This window comes from Tiliqua scincoides, chromosome 5, assembly GCF_035046505.1.
Source record: "Tiliqua scincoides isolate rTilSci1 chromosome 5, rTilSci1.hap2, whole genome shotgun sequence".
Lineage (NCBI taxonomy): Eukaryota > Metazoa > Chordata > Lepidosauria > Squamata > Scincidae > Tiliqua > Tiliqua scincoides.
In genome coordinates, this window is record NC_089825.1 from 36,483,274 (window position 1) to 36,500,386 (window position 17,113).

A 17,113-nucleotide genomic window follows, 5' to 3' on the forward strand; every position below is an offset into this window, starting at 1 on the left:
ATAAAGGGTCTTACTTCTGAGTAAACATGCATAGGATTGGGGTCTGGGACCCACCAAACAACACCCAGGGCCCAGTCCTCTCCAACTTTCCAGCCCTGCTGTAGCCAATGGGGTGTGTGCTGCCTCCTGTGGTGGGAAGGTAGTCATGAAGACCTCTTCAGGGTAAGGGAATGTTTGTTCCCTAGTCTCAGGGCTGCCTTGCAGCTGCACTGGCTCTGGAAAGTTGGATAGGACTGGGCCCCCAAGAGACGCTCAAGAGCACCAAAGCACAGCCTTGAGGTGCCAAGAGAAGCTGCTCTCCTGCAAGTGAGCTTCTCCTTGGGCAAGCTGGCTGGCTGGTTGCGCTCCCCAGCATGGAAGGAAGAAAGTCCTGACTGTTTGTGGCGAGGAAGATGGGGTGGCAGCGGAGTGTGAAGGCGACTCTGTTGGAGACTGAGCCCTGGAAGTGAGACCTGCTTAAGAACATAAGAAGAGCCCCACTGGATCAGGCCAAAGGGGCCCATCCAGTCCAGCCTCCTGTATCTCACAGCAGCCCCCCAGGTACCTCAGGGAGCACACAAGGCAACAAGAGTCCTGCATCCTGGTGCTCTCCTTTGCATCTGGCAGCAGAGGGAGCCTACTTCTAGAACCAAAAGGTTGTACGTACCCATCATGGCTTGTAACCCGTGATGGACTTTTCCTCCAGAAATCTGTCCAGTTCCCTTTTAAAGGCATCTAAGACAGGTGCTGTCACAACATCCTGTGGCAAGGAGCTCCACAGTCTAGAATCATACTCTTCAATTCTATCACCACATCCTGTGGCAAGGGGTTCCACAGACTAATCCCTCACTGGGGTTAAGAACCAGCAGCGACTATGCAGCTAATGCAGCATCTCTGAAACTACTGCTACTCCAAGCATGCAAGCAGAAGGTGAGGTGTAGGATACTGGACAGTTCAGCATACTTGTACCAAAGAAGAAATCCATTGACTAAGGAAAGACATTTTAAGAAGAGCCCTGCTGCATCAGGTCAAAGTGGGCCCATCTAGGCCAGCTTCTTACATCTCACATGTCTCACATCAGATGCCTTGGGGAGCACCCAAGACAACAAGAGACGCGCATCCTCGTGCCCTCCCTTGCATCTGGCATTCTGAGGTAGGCTACTTCTAAACCCAGGAGGTTGTATATACACATTGTAGCTTGTAACCTGTGATGAACTTTCCCTCCAGAAATCTGTCCAATCCCCCTTTAAAGGCATCAAGGCCAGGTGCCATCACCACATCCTGTGGTAAGGAGTTCCACAGACTTCCACATCAGGAACCTGAAGTCCAGTGGAGACATTGCCATGAGGTGACTCAGTTGCCTTTGCAAGAGCTGTTATCTCTGCCAGTGTTCACTGTTCAGTGACAAGTGGTGCTGGAGCCTCACAGGGTGATCGTGGAGGAAGAAGAAGAAGGAAGAGGGGAAACAGCATCTTGCCATGGGTTACAGTGCCAGGTGACACTCAGCCAACGAAAGCGAGCACGGGCCCTATCCAGCTGTCACTTTGAACGCATCCAGTTCACACATTGTGAGCATCAACAGAAACTCCTCCAGGATCAGGACTCTGGAAGATGCGGGGTACTAGGAAGAACAAACATTTAGATGTCCACCCCCCCCTGCAGTTATTTTGGGCCTTAGGGTGCTGATGTGACTGAGTTCTTCAGGAATGCCACCATTGGGAACCCCACAGTTGTTACTTGGGGCTTTCCCTTATCTGACTTGGGGAGCGGCAAGAGTTCAGTGTTATGATTGCTTATCAAGCGGGATTCATAGGGTACTTTTTCAGGCTGTTTTGCTTTGGGTTTTGGGGGATGTGATGCCAGTGGCATAGCTAGAGGGCGTGCAAAGCACTAACTTTTGCAGGGAGCCTCACTGTGGCTTGCAAGCAACCCCAACCCCTCCCCTTTGGACCCATTCTGGGCCGTGGGAGTAAAACGGAGGCCTTCCTCCTGCTTTGCACCCCCTCTAGCTACGCCACTGTGTGATGCACCATATTTATTGTTTATAGCCTTTTTGTGGCTGTTGTCACCGCCTTGTAAGTGCACATGTTGTTTTGCAACACCTTCCTCTGAAACATAAGCAGTGGAAGCAATATACTCCCCTCTTATATTTTTAAGTGGGAAGGGTAGCTTATTATAGAACGGTTTGGAGCGACACAATAGAATCAAACACAGGCATTGGTTTTTATTTAACTTTGGGGTGTGCAAAATAGCTTATGATTCTTGTTTCAGCACAAACACAATACATTGCAGTTTTGGAATGTTTGCATTAATTGTTTTTCTGGAGGTTAGAAAAGTAGAGGTAATTGTTAAAGCTGTGCTAGGACCAAAGGCTGCAGTCCTCTGCACAGTTGAGCTGCTTAAATTGCATCAAAGGCAACAGGATTGAAGGACCTGATCTGAGTGCAGGATTATAGCAGCACAATCTATGCCCGTTTCATTAAAAGTAAGCCCCACTATACTCTATGAGACTCAAGCCCAGCTAAGTGTACATAGGATTAGGAACCAAATATTTTTGAGTCCCTATGCCCTTGTAGTGATTTCCAGCCAGTGTGCCATGAATGGTCCACAGATGTGCCATAGGAGATTGGGGAGGATCATTTATGAGTAGGGTCATTGGGGGATGTGAGCCCCCCACCAGCAGCATGGTGTGCCTTGTCAATTGTAAAAAAAAAACTGATGGTGTGCCTTGACAATTTTAGCACCTTGTCAGTGTGCTGTGGGATGAAAAATGTTGAAAATTGCTGCCCTAATGTAATTAACTTTAAGAGTGTGTAACTGCAATAAATTCTTCCCCTGTTTACCACACATCACCATTTCTCTTCCCTTCCAGGGTTGTCTACCCTGTGTTGAGTTTTCAGTTGTAAAATGGAGCTGCTGAGAACCAAGGTGTTGGGATGCTGCCACAGTGCCCATTGTATCCTGTGGGGTGGCAGGGGACCGGGCCAACCTGGAATGGTAAGTAAAGAAAATTTTTACTTACCTCCTGCACTGCTCCCTGGTCCCCTACTGGACGACTCAGATCTTTGCCAGCTCTTTTGCTGGCATAGAACTGTAAAGTCAAAGGGAGTTAGTTGGGTCTGGAACAGGAGCATCAGGTCTGGCAGACATTACAGTCACAAGATCCTCCTTGTCCTGTCCCTGATCTGCCCCTGGCCTGGCCCTCTTTGGTCTCTAGTTCAAATAAATCACAGGAAAATTTTTTTCTTAGTTTACGTGCACATGCAGTAGATTTTGAGTCAGACCTTATATGCCTTCAATGGTTTGAACCAGGAGTTTCCAGACTATGGTTCGGGGGCCAGATTCAACCCACCACAAGATTTTATCCAGCCCACAGCAACGTTGTTTTTTTTTCGGTCAGAGCATTTGCTAATGTTTGACATTTTTTCTCATTATATATGATTTCTCAGTTTAAGCAAGGTGTGAGGCCTCCCTGTGGGGGAAGGGGAGGGCCCGCCCAGCCTTTCCGAGGGGGACCCTCTTGTGGAGGCCTCAGACTAGATCCCCAGAAGAAAGGGGGGTTGTATCACCCGGCTCCCCCTCTTTGGGTTGGCAGCATTTGCCAGAGTCAGGAGCAGGGGCTGCTGTCAGCAGATCCTCCTGCTTGTTCTTCTAACTCCCAACTGCCTTGTCATCCCTGGCCTCCAGATTTATGTAGGGCAGACCCCTCCCCTTTTGGTCCCTCCCTTTCCCTAACGGGGATGGTACAAAAAGGGCGTGTCTCTGGGACTGCCCTCCCCTGGGATTATCAGCACTCCTCCCCTTCCTCTCTCTGTTTCCCTTCCACCTCCTCTCACCTGGAGCTGCCAGGGTTGCTGCTGAGATGGCTGGGAAGGCTGCTGCCTCTACTCTGGTCTCTGCCTTTGGGGGGTGGGCTGGCCCTGCCCACCTGGGTCCTGTAGCTCTGCAAATGACATCAGGAGGTCCAACTATGGGCTCCCAATGTCATAGCCAGGTGCCCTGCCTGGCAAGGCAGGCCCAGCTGGCTGGGCGAGGGAGTGCTCCCCTTCCCCCCCCCCCGTGGCAGGGGAGGGGCAGCTGCCCAGCAGTGGAATGGCTTGCGTCCTGTCTCCCCCCTCCCTCCTCCAAGGTAGAAGGGGAAGCGGGGGTTCGGCGTGCAGTGTTCCTCTGCTGCGCTTTGCCGTCCACAGGAGTGCCCAGGCAGCGTATGGGGAGGTGGCCCCATGTTCCACCGGCTTCCTCCCTGCTCCTCTGGCCCAGAAGTCTTCTCCCTGGGTAAGTTGGGGACCTGTGGGAGGAAGGGAACCCCGACACCTAGAATGCTCTAGTCCACCACTCTCCTCTCCTTAACTTCCTCTACTGCCCCATTACCCTCTTCCTTTCAAGTTCAACAAGTGTGTATGTGTATGTGCACACTAATGAAAGGGGGGAGGGAACATGCAGTGACGTCACTAGGATTCCCGTCACCTGGTGAGGGAGGCTTGCGCATCATCCCATGCAGTGGGCGGGGCAATGCCCCAGGTGGTGGTGTGGTGATGTACCATTGCCCCGCCCCCACTGGTTTTTTGGCTGTACCTTTTGACAGAACACAGATATGTCAATGTGGTTTGTTTCACTGCATTCTGCATGAAATTACACATTGATTGGAGGAATAATGCCATCATGTTATATATCAAACTCTGATTTTAGTGATTTTGTAAACTTGTAGAGTTTCTCTCTCACACACACACCCCATGTCAACTTACTAACACCTTATTGCAGCAGTTCTCAAACTTTTAGTACCAGGACCCATTGGAAGTGATGTCATGGCCAGAAGTGACAACATCAAGCAAATTAAAATAAATAATTATAAATAATTAAATTAAAATAAAAGAAATTAAATAAGGGGGAGCCAGCCCTTTTCCACCAAGTGAATTTTCTCTGTAGCCTGCCTGCAATAACACCCCCCAAAAAGAATCAGTGAGATTTTCAGCTCTCCCCAGTGCCCAGTTTAAAGTTCTATTTCAAGCATATCAAGATAAAGACCCACCTGGCTTTACAAGTGCAAAATAGAAAACATTTCCCTTACCAATTCCAGCCTCTTTTTTTTTTTGGAGTCCTTTTTAGTGGGGGGGGGGGGAGACTTCCTTCTGGAGCATTTGTTGTGCTCCAGTTCCATCAGATCAGGACCATTCTGGTGTCCTCACATTCCCCTTTGCCTGGCCTGATCACAAGCCAAGGCACGCCTGCCTACTCGTGAGTAAACACAACCGTGAGGCTGTTTCGCTTTCCACAGGGCTCAATACATTCGCAGCTGGGAGGGAAGGACCTCCTTGGGTGTTTTTTGGGGGGCTGCATTCATTGGATCAGGACCATTCTGACATTGTTGGAGTCCTCTCAGCCTGCCCTTTCTGGCAGACTAAGGTAAGTTTGCCTACTCATGAGTAAATGCGGCTACATGGCTTCATTTTGCTTTCCATAGGGCTCATTACACTCGCAGCTGGGAGGGAGGGACCTCCTTCTTGGGTGTTTTTGGGGGGCTGCATTCATTGAATAGGGACCATTCTTGTGTTGTTGGATTCCTCTCAGCCTGCCCTTTCAGACGGACTATGGCAAGTACGCCTACTCGCGAGTAAACATGTGATACGGCTCAGTTTCCCTTTCCATAGGGCTCCATGCATTTTTTTTGTTTCCGTTTTTTTGGCCATAACGTTTGAAAGAAAGGAGCTATTTCACTCTGGTTTTTTGCATTGCATCCTGCTGGAAATTCCGTATCCAATGGTGTATGGCATGATGGGGTTGCTCCTAAAACCACAATTTTAGCGCATCATCCCCCCAGTGCATGTCACCCCCCTGCGCGTCACCCGGTGTGGCCCGCACCCCCTTCACATCCTAGTGACGCCACTGGAAACGTGTAACAGCAGACCCTCATTGTAGCTGGTAACTCTGGGCCTGGTTAGTAAAACTGCAGAGAGGAATGAGAAAAGTTACTATTAGGAGAGGAGAGATGACGAGATGGTCAGCAGGAGGCTTGGGCAAATGTGAGACTTGTTGGTTATTAGATTGACAGCAATGAGAGAGCACTACCCTGATTTCAGGACAAAGATTAGTAAGAGAGAGGCACTGTCTAATTCAAGGCAGCATTTTGCTTTCTTGAAGTGGCAGATAACAGCTGAGAGGCAAGAGGACTATATTCATCTAGACAGGCTCATTATGGAAAGGAAATGGAAGATTAAGCCACTCTTGATTCTTACTGCTTTGGCTGATGCAAAATCCTGGGGCTCTGCTTCACTCCACTGGGGCTCTAATCCTGAGGTTTGTCCTCTGTCGTGCTGTCCTTCCCCCACCCCCTTGAATAACATTTCCCAGTATGCACGGCAGAGGCTTTCATTTAGGATCCTCCTGAGACTGAAATGTATTGACAAGCTGAATGTGTTGAAAGATACTATGCATGTTATTGTCTAATAATAGCTACTTGTGTCTTCCCTGAGGCTTTTCTCATCAGGTACGCAGGCTGGAGTTGAGTCTGTCCACATTCTAATTATTGGAACTGCCCCCGTGATCATTTAGGTTGTGTGACTATTATCTTTCGCTCCTAAACACAGCACTGACTCTCTCTCTCTCTTTCTCTCTCTCTCAATTAACTGTGCCTGGAATTATTCAAGTGCATTTTTTTAGCAACATGTTTCTAAAAAAAAGTTGATGGAAATTGGACAAAATCATTCAAATTATGACATTTTGACAAGTTTCCTTGGTATTTTTGTCATACGATAGCATATCTATCTCTTATATGTTTATATGGAAAAAGATGGATAAATAGAAAGGAGAAGAGAAAGGAATGAGGGTTGGGGCCAGTGGGACAAACCTATTTATGAGATTGCCTGAGGAGGCAGCTTGGTGGGGGTGCCTGTTGCCTGTCTCCATCTACCCACCCACCTATTTCTCTCTTTGCCTTTCCTTCTCCTACTCTCTGGTTTTAAAAAGAAAGAGGGGAATAGAGTAGAGAAAATGAAGAGGAGAGTGGTGGGGCGAATGCTCTAGACCAGGGGTGTCCAAAGCTTTTGGCAGGAGGGCCACATCATCTCTCTGACAGGGGGCTGAATTAATTTACATTTCAAATTTGGATAAATTTACATAAATGAATATATTAAAGATGAACTTATATGAATGAATGAAGGTCTTGCAATAGCTCAAGGTCTATTAAAGGCCTTGCACAAAGCAAGGCTGGCCTTTCCTTTGCTGCTGCTACTGCATCACAGATGTGAAACAACAAGCGGTGGAGGGAACCCTCATCCCACAGCTCACTCGAGAGGCCAAACAGTTGCCCTCATGCTGAGAGCAGTTGCATTGGGCCAGTGTGGGCTCCAACAAATTTCCGGAGGGCCAGAGGCTTCTTGGAGACTAGGGGCTCCCTGAGGCCTTGAGGGCCGCAAGTGGGCCCAGGGCCAGGGTTTGGGCACCCCTGTTCTAGACCAGGGGTATCAAACTTGTTTCATTCAGTGGACCAAATAGCATTCATGGCGCCTACTGAGGACCGAAAGTGATATCATTAAGCAGGTGATGACCAGAAATAAGAATGTTTTTCTCACTAATTGAACTCATTAGCTGCAAATGACAGAAGAGAAAATATGCACACTTTGATCATATTTTCCAGATATGAGAGAGCCCAATTATCATGCTGGCTGCCCTTTCAGCAGCTCCACTTCTGCCGATGTGTTACCGCAGATCAGAGGGATCTGAGCTCTGCAATGTGATGTCTTGGCAGAACTGGTGCTGCTGAAAGGGGACCCCCACATGATAATTGGGATCACCCAGCACCTCAGCAGCTGCTCTCTTTCTCACCCCTCTTCATCTGCCTCTTCCTCAATCCTGTTGCTCGCCTTCTGATCTCTCCCTCCCAGTACCTCAGTGGAAGTGGTGCTGCTGAATGGGTAGCTGCTGAGCCATGGCAGAAGTGGCATGGCTGAAAGGGCAGTGCTGGGAGATCCCAATAATTGCTCTTGCAGTAGTGACACCTCAGCAGAAGCGGCTAAGGGTGACCAGCATGGTAATAGCTCTCCCAGTGCTGCCCTTTCAGCAGTTCTGCTTCTGCCAATGCATCACTGAGCAGCTCAGTGAATGAGAACAGCTGATGGTGGTGCTGGGAGAGTCCATGTGATGGGGAGTGGTGGATAAAGAGCTTCCAGAGGCCACGTGCAGCCTGCAGGCCTTTTGTTTGACACCCCTGATCTAGGCAATCACACTCCTCACCTCCATATTTCCGCTTCCTTTTTAAAACCTGGGACAGGAGGAAAAGGATTGGTGGCGGTGGCAGCAGGTGCACCTTCAGATAAAAGGGGAGTGACATTTGGTGTGGCAAGACTTTACAGAAGGCGGGTGGTATTTGATGTGCTGATCCTGGGCTCCAGCTTTCTCGCATACAAGCTGCCTTGTAAAGAGTTAGATCATTTAGTTCATCTATCCCAGTATTACCAAACTCTCATGTGTCTTCAAGCCAGAAGCTCTTCCTAACCCTCCTGCCTGTAATCCTTTCTGACTGGAGATGCAAAGGATTGGCTGGAACCTTTCTCATGTAGGGCATGTGCTCTACCACTGAGCATGGGCCACCAAAATACTTGAGAGGCAAACATGCATGTGGTGTGGGTGAGTTTGGGGACTTCTTTCTTGCCAGAAAGGTAAGATTCAACTGAGTTCATGATGAGTTCATGACACACTCTTGACATATGTGGCATGGGATGGACACAGATCTAGAAATGAGGACAGATTACTAAGAAGGGAATTTGCTATCCACCTGAATGTGGGTCAGTAAGAGCTGAGGCTGATCCACAGTGAAGCTGTCTTCCCTTAAGCTTCTTGTTTCAAAAAGCATACTTCCCTGTTTTAAATCTCTTCTCTGCCATGAGCATATTAGGTGGCCTTAGACAAGTCACTTCCTCTCAGCCTCAGCTCCCCTGTTGCAGTATGGAGATAATAATACTTGCCTTACAGGGTTGCTGTAAGGTTTGTGTCAAGATAATGTAATGTAATTTTTTGCACACTCAGAAAGTACTATACAAATGCTAAGTATTTATTATTATTACGGGGGGGGGGAAGGGCTTGTCGTGTATGTAAAGGTGGCCCATGCTCAAGTCCTGGTTGGCCCCATGGCTCCGTCAGGCAATGATGGTCTGCTGCTACTCACTATTTTCATGAGGTTGTCAAATACCATTTGGGAACCAGAGCCCACCCAAGTCGCTTACTGGGTTAGGTAAGTCTTCCTTTGCACCAACACTGTAGTGGTGGCACAAAGGGTAACTTGCTTTAGGGCACCTGGGGGCAGAAATGGGACATGTTCACATGCATGTGCTTTTAACGAAAAACGGGAAATGCATCATTGGGGGAATCCTGAAGGATTTTTGCCCTTGGGGACCCCCCCCCCCCAAAAAAAAACAACTTGTGCCACTGTCTGGAATACCCCACATGCATTGTAAAGAACAGCATGTGTCCACATAACACTGGTGTTGAGCCCTGTTCCAGGTGCCTTTCCATTGAAACGATGTGATACATCCTGTGTATTTTGTGGCACAGAACTGGCTGGAGAGTGCTTCATTCCAGCATTTGTCACCCTGCAGATCTAGATGACCTCCTTCATCTTGGGGAAGACATCCTATTATCATATTTCTCTCTGTCTTCTGAATATATAATTAACACTGTCATAAAAACCAAAAACTTGGCATGATGAGAAGTGACTCACTGCTTAGTTGATTCATCTCCCTAACGATTTTGGGGTTTGAAGCATTGGTTCTGCAAAGCCAATAGGGTGTGATTGATGGATGCCTCCAGTACTTTAGTAGCAGAAGTAGTAATTCTTTATATGCGTACCAGTATCATCCTAGCTGTAATATTTCCCCCCCCCCTCCGTTGCTTTTTGCCCCAGCACATCCATGAAAGAACATTTGTACAAGTAGTTCCTTTCCCCAGACTTGGGGACTGCTACATTGGAACTGTCTCTGCTAAGTTCTCACTAACTGAAGCCCAGGAAAAGGAACATCATGCATCAGCTGTATGTACATATCTTGTGTTCAGACTTTTGTGCCTCAAACAAAAGTCATCAGTTAAATTACTTGCCTGGCAGTATTACACAAAATACCGCAAATTGCGTTCCTTTCACCTCAAATTGCTCTCAATGCCTGATGTGAATGGGGGGCGGGCGGGCAGGGAAAGGTTGCTCGTTTCTGTAGGATTAACAAAAAGAATGGAAAGCACGGTTGAGCAGGTGCCAAGTGTAGCTGTCAGGTGCATCAATGCAATGAAGGGAAGATAATGCATTTTAATTTTCATGCGGCAAAAGAAACTCTTTTCTCCTTTGCTTTTCTCCATCATCATCAACCTTACAGTTGCTTGGGCTTGTAAAATCCTTTGAAACGTCAATGAGAGTTTATTACCTTTGTGTGAATCAAAACTATTTTTTTTTCTTGGGTGGGGGGTGAGGGAGGGAAATGACATCAGATGTTTCTGCTCAACACCTTGCTTTTGCCAGTTGTCTCATTTATACATTATTGCATAAAGGAGTCTCTTAAAAAACAGGGTACTCACTGATAATTTGTGCAGAAGAATGGACACAAGATGATGATTAATTGCCAGGTGGTCCACAATGGTGTAATAACCTTTGGGCAGGACAATTTTGTTTCACACAAGTCCCATATTGAAAATACACTGTTAATTTTAGAGTATGAAGGTGTGAGGTATTAACTTGCACTTAATTTTCATCAATATGGCCAGTTGGTCCTAGGCATTTTGTACATAAACTTGTTCTGAAACAGCTCCCTGTGCTTTCCAGTTCATAACTGAGCTTATAATCTATCAATTGAATCCGGATGTCGTTGTTTGCAACTCTTTATAATGTTCTGTGGTTATATTTGCAAGCATATCTTTGCAACCGAGAACGCGAGAAAGAAATGTTCTTAAAACAACCTTGCAAACTGAGAAGTTTAGGATTCCAACAAGGGCCTGTGTATGTGCACACAAAGAGCCCAATCCCAACCCCACAAGCCCTTAGCATGCAGTGCTGCTGGCAGTGTGCACGGTGCTGCATGCTGTGGGTGGATGTGTGACCAGACAGCCTAGGAGTGATAAATAAAAAATCTTTTTTACCTACCTTCCCATAGGCCACCTGTTCTCTAATGGGTCTCCTTGGACCTATGTCAGCTATTTAGCTGGCATAAGTCTGAGAAGACTCAGGGGAAGGTTTGGGGTGGGGAAATGGGTAGGGTCTCAGTGTGTGGTTGCTGCTGAGATACGTTCCCTCTCCTCCTGCCCTCTTTCCAGCCTGCCCCAAACTGCACCAAATCCTCCCCAAACGACCCCCACCACCGACCTGCCTGTTCCAGTGGGGTACCTGCGAGCAGCTGTTGCACACATGGGACCTCCAGCTATTCCTGCTGATGGGGTCAGCATGCACAACAGCAGCAAGACTTTTGCGCTATCAGGTCTTCCTTCTTGCCAGAAAGGTAAGATTCAACTGAGGTCATGATGAGGCACACACTCCTTGACATATGCGGCTATCTGATCAGATTTGTGCCACCTCGTCAGGCTGCGTAGATCGCAGTAGCCCCATTGGAACTGTTGCCGCTTTACCTGGGGAAAGGGGAAAAGTTTCCCCTTGCCTCGGGCTGAGCCGCAGTCAGCCCTGACCTTGCACTGGATACGGTGCAGGCCCCTGGCTTGCCTGTCCCACAGCAAGTTAGGATTGCATGGTGAGAGCCCAATCCTCTTTAGCGTGGGGCACCAGTGCCAAATGGTAGCCACTGCTTCCTATGCTGGATGTGAGCAGGTCGGAGTTCTCCTCGGAGTAAGGGGACATTTGTCCCCTTACCCCAAGTAACACCCTGGTTTGCTCAATGGGGCTTCTTCGAGCTGCACCACCAGCTATTTAGCTGAAGCAGACTTGAAAAGCTCCATGTTGGGCTTCCAAGCCTGGGAATGGGGATAGGATTTGGTGGAGGAGGCCTCCGCTGGCCCTACCCCCATTCCACTATTCCCTGCTATCCCTGCACCAAGAGACACCTCAATCACACCTTCCTGTCACCCTCCTTGTGCTGCACCTTGCGCTGCTTGGTGCTTACCTTTGCTCCGCCAGTGGTCAGTGCTCTAACTGCTGTGTCAACTGGGCAGCACAGGCCTCCCTGCCATTGCAGCTTATTCCCTGGGTGGCACAAATGTGCCTTACTGCACATTTGTGACATCCAGCATTGGGGCTGCAGTGCTAGTGGTGAGGCACTGTGCTGTAAAAGAATACCAGAGCGGATTAAAAGGTGTAACACACCAATTCATATAATTAAATCAGTATAAAACAGCAACCAAGACCTATAGGTCTTAAATTAAAAAGGGACCCCTAGAAGGTTACTCTCTCTTGGAAAGACAAGCAAACTAAAAATGCTTTTAAACGCTGCCAGCAACCACATGGAGAGCGAGCTGTCTTCAGGTTCTCTGGAAGCTGGTTCCAAAGACATGGTGCCACAACAGAAAAGCCCTACATCTTGCCACCATCCCCTTGGCTTCAGATGGCAGCAGTATCCTGAGCAGGCCTATCTGATGATGGTAGGGGTTGTGCAGAATTATACAGAGGAAGGCATTCCCAGTCCTATGTCATTCAGGGCTTTAGGAGTCATCATCAACACCTTGAATTGGGCTTGGAATGGAATGAACAGCCAGTGTAGCTGCCGGAGCAACAGCATGGCACAATCAGCCTGCTGAGCCCCAGTAACAACTAGGCCGCCACATTCTGCACTAACTGCAGCTTCTGAACTGTGCCATAAGACTCTTTTGTTGTGTTTGTATAGTGCACAGTGCCCACTTTGACTCCCATTGAGGTAGCAAGCTGAATTTTACCAGTCCTGGTATCTGTAACATTGTTCTTAAATGAAAGACTGAGTTTTTAAAAGGATGCCACCAAATGCTTCTGGCTTAACAAAATTCATTGGAGCCGCACAGAGCCAGCAAGGTATGTATGCTAGGCACATTTAATAAGAATTAATAAGGAGAAATTATTTGATACTTTCAAATTCAGCTATAAATGGTTGTTTGAGGACCTCTGGGAATACATCTCTCTCCGTTTTTGTTTTTTTTAAAGTGTGTGTGTGTGTGTGTGTGTGTGTGTGTGTGTGTGTGAGAGAGAGAGAGAGAGAGAGATCTGGATTAGAATCATGGTAAGGGTTTCATCCATATTTTTTCCCCAGTGAAAATGAGCTTGCTCCACCTGCTATTTGGGAAAAAATATCTTCTCTCTGTGTTGTTTCTATTGGGGTTTACCAGCATGAGGGAGGATTTTCAACTGGAAAATGGTATGGGGAAAGGGTTAAACCTACTATGCTGTGCTGCAGTGCTGATTTAGATTGCCTCTCCTGCCCCTTGTATTTGAAGAAAGATTAAAGAGATGGGGAGGCATTTGCACTGGCTTCAGGACTATTCTGGTCCTCATAAAAAACCTTCTTCAAGGTGAAAAGCATTTTGGCATTACTGGTCAGTTAACTCTGTGTTTTCTAATGTTCAGTAAAGGATTTTGAGAGACGGGGAAAAATAATTTTTCCTGAAAGTAAAATTTGAACTTCTGCTGTACTTTGCTGATTAAATTTTAAAGTAATCTTGTTCTGGAGATTGAAGTTGGAAAATGCAAATATGAAGAGACACCCATTTTCAGTGCTTTAAACTGACCTATTTTTGAAGAGTTAAGAAAGGGACAGAATTCCCATATAACAGGATAAGAAAAATTCATTAGTGCATCAGCAGTCACTTCACACTTCACACCAGTCCTCGGCCTGATGAGCTATTTTCATGCCTAGCAAGCAACGCATTGCACTAAGGAAAGGGCAAAGACACATACAGACCTGGAAAAAAGAATATATGTGGACAGTAGGGTGCCAATTCTGACCAAAGCAATTCCTGAAGACCTTTCTCTTCCCCCACCCCCACAACATGATATAATTTTGCATATTCCTGAAGGCCCTGTTAAAAGCTTTCAGTAGAGACACACACACCCTACCATTTGATGGACTTGTATGATATTAATCTTACAAAGAGGAAACTTTAAATGATATGTGGTTTGCTAAGTAATGTTGTATTTATTGACAAGGAACTTACATGATACTCAGGATAGAGGTGTAGGTTGAGGGGGTTGGGTGAGGAGTGGAACTTCTCCTATAGCAGAAGTGATGTCAACAGCAAGAGCTCCTGGATACTGTCTTTGACACTTTTTTTCAAAGAATCTTATCTGGCAAGAAGCACCAGGCTCAGGAAAACTGAGAAATTTACCTAGGGGTATATGTTAATGTTTAGGCCATTGGCTTTCCCAAGGGCTATCTGAATGATAGCATGTATCTCGTTGTTACTTTAGCAGCCCAATCCTATTCAGGCCTTACGCTGCTGGAACAGTGGAGAAATGGTGGAATTGACAGGTGGCATGTTTCCAGGTGAAGAGAGAGAACATTTGGTGCACCACCTTAGCTGTTGGAAGGTCTTGAGCTGGCCTTAGTGTGTGGTCTGTACTATACATGTTGTAAAATGTTATTGTAAAGTCCTGTGGTGGTACAATAGACCTTGTCATTTAGGTTGCAGGGAGATCATGTTATGAATTATGAGTATTCTAAACTCAAGGAGCTTTTATGTTTTTTTAAAATTTAGAAGAACATGCAGTAATGGCATCCTACAGCTACTGCCTGAAGAGGGCCCAAAACCACTCAGGGCCCAATCCTATCCAGCACCAATGTAGCAGTGCCAACAGGGCATGCACTACATCCTGCAGTAGAGGAACAGTCATGGAGGTCTCCTCAACGTAAGGGAACATTTGTTTAATAACTATAGAGCTGCATTGTAATTGCTGGATAGGAAACCAGTGCTGGATAGGAAAGTTGGATAGGATTGGGCCCTCATTCACCTCAGGATTCTACCACCTCATCCTCATTTATCTATGTGTGAAGACTAAAACAGCTGAAATTAGGTGAAGAAACAGTGAACCCATTCCAATCACCATGCATGTCGGGGGAAGAGTACCAAACAAATCTAACACAAAAACCCTTGACTTCCGAAGGATGGACTTCCCTTAAACGAGGAGGCTAGTAAAGAAGAAGTTGAAAGGGAAGGTAAAGAGGGTCCAATCTCTCCAGAGTGCGTGGAAATTGTTTAAAATAACAGTAATAGAAACCCAGGGGAAGTGTATACCGCAAAGGAAGAAGGGCTCCACTAAATCAAGGAGGATGCCCGCATGGCTAACGAGCCTAGTTAGAGAGGCTATAAAGGGCAAGGAAGCTTCCTTCCGTAAATGGAAGTCTTGCCCTAATGAGAAGAATAAACAGGAACATAAACTTTGGCCCCCATAAATGGTTGGCCCTCTGGATGGTGAGGGAGGGAAAGGGGAGATAAAAGGAGACTTAGAGATGGCAGAGAAATTAAATGAGTTCTTTGCATCTGTCTTCACGGCAGCAGACCTCGGGCAGATACCGCTGCCCAATGGCCCCTCCTGACTAAGGAATTATGTCAGATAGTGGTACTCAAACTTTGAGGGAGATTTACTCCCTCAGTACGTTTTTGTGGGGGAGGGGCTAGGGCAGCAACGTGACCCCCAGGATCCAGCTGCTAAGGGGGGGGTGAGTGGGGGTGCTTGTCACTTTTAGAAGGCAGGGCTGCAGCAGGCTGCAGGAGGAGCGGGGAGCCCTGCGCAGCACTTCCCGAGGCTTGGAACTTTCCCTGAAAGTGGGGCAAAGCACTTCTGTTTTGCAGGAGGTGCTTTGCACCCGCTTTCAGTGAAAGTTCCAAGCTTTGGGGAGTGCTGTGCAGGGCTGCGCAGGGCTCCCCACAAGCCCTGCCTTCTAAAAGTAAGTGACAAGCACCACCCCCAAACGGACGTGATCCTGGGGATCACTTCCCTACCTCTCCCCTTCCCCTGCCCCTTAAAGGGACAGGGGAACCTTTACACTAACTGGTGGGTCATGACCCACCAGTTTGAGAACCACAGATAGAGGTTAAAAGAGAAGATGTTTCAGACCTCATTGATAAATTAAAGATCAATAAGTCACCAGGCCCAGATGGCATCCACCCAAGAGGTATTAAGGAAATGAAGAATGAAGTTGCAGATCTCTTGACTAAGGTATGCAACTTGTCCCTCAAAACTGCCACGGTGCCAGAAGATTGGAGGATAGCAAATGTCACGCCGATCTTTAAAAAGGGAAAGAGGGGGAACCCAGGAAACTATAGGCCGATCAGCCTAACATCTATACCGGGTAAGATGGTGGAATGCCTCATCAAAGATAGAATCTCAAAACACATAGACGAACAGGCCTTGCTGAGGGAGAGTCAGCATGGCTTCTGTAAGGGTAAGTCTTGCCTCACGAACCTTATAGAATTCTTTGAAAAGGTCAACAGGCATGTGGATGCGGGAGAACCCATAGACATTATATATCTGGACTTTCAGAAGGTGTTTGATACGGTCCCTCACCAAAGGCTACTGAAAAAACTCCACAGTCAGGGAATTAGAGGGCAGGTCCTCTCCTGTTGTTGAAGACCTGGTTGAAGACCAGGAAACAGAGAGTGGGTGTCAATGGGCAATTTTCACAATGGAGAGAGGTGGAAAGCGGTGTGCTCCAAGGATCAGTCCTGGGACCGTTGCTTTTCAACCTCTTCATAAATGACCTGGAAACAGGGTTGAGCAGCGAGGTGGCTAAGTTTGCAGACGACACCAAACTTTTCTGAGTGGTGAAGACAGGAAGTGATTGTGAAGAGCTCCAGAAGGATATCTCCAAACTGGCAGAATGGGCAGCAAAATGGCAGATGCGCTTCAATGTCAGTAAGTGTAAAGTCATGCACATTGGGGCAAAGAATCAAGACATATAGGCTGATGGGTTCTGAGCTGTCTGTGACAGATCAGGAGACAGATCTTGGGGTGGTGGTGGACAGGTCGATGAAAGTGTCAGCCCAATGTGCGGCGGCAGTAAAGAAGGCCAATTCCATGCTTGGGATCATTAGCAAAGGTAGTGTTCCTCTTGTTCCTCCTAGGTATTGAACCTCTTGTTCCTCCTAGAAAATCATTTGCACTCCTAAGTAAACCACGTAATAACCATAGCATGCTAGCATCTCTGCTCAGTGTGACCTCTGACCTCTCTCCCTTTTTTCCTCTCTTCCTCCA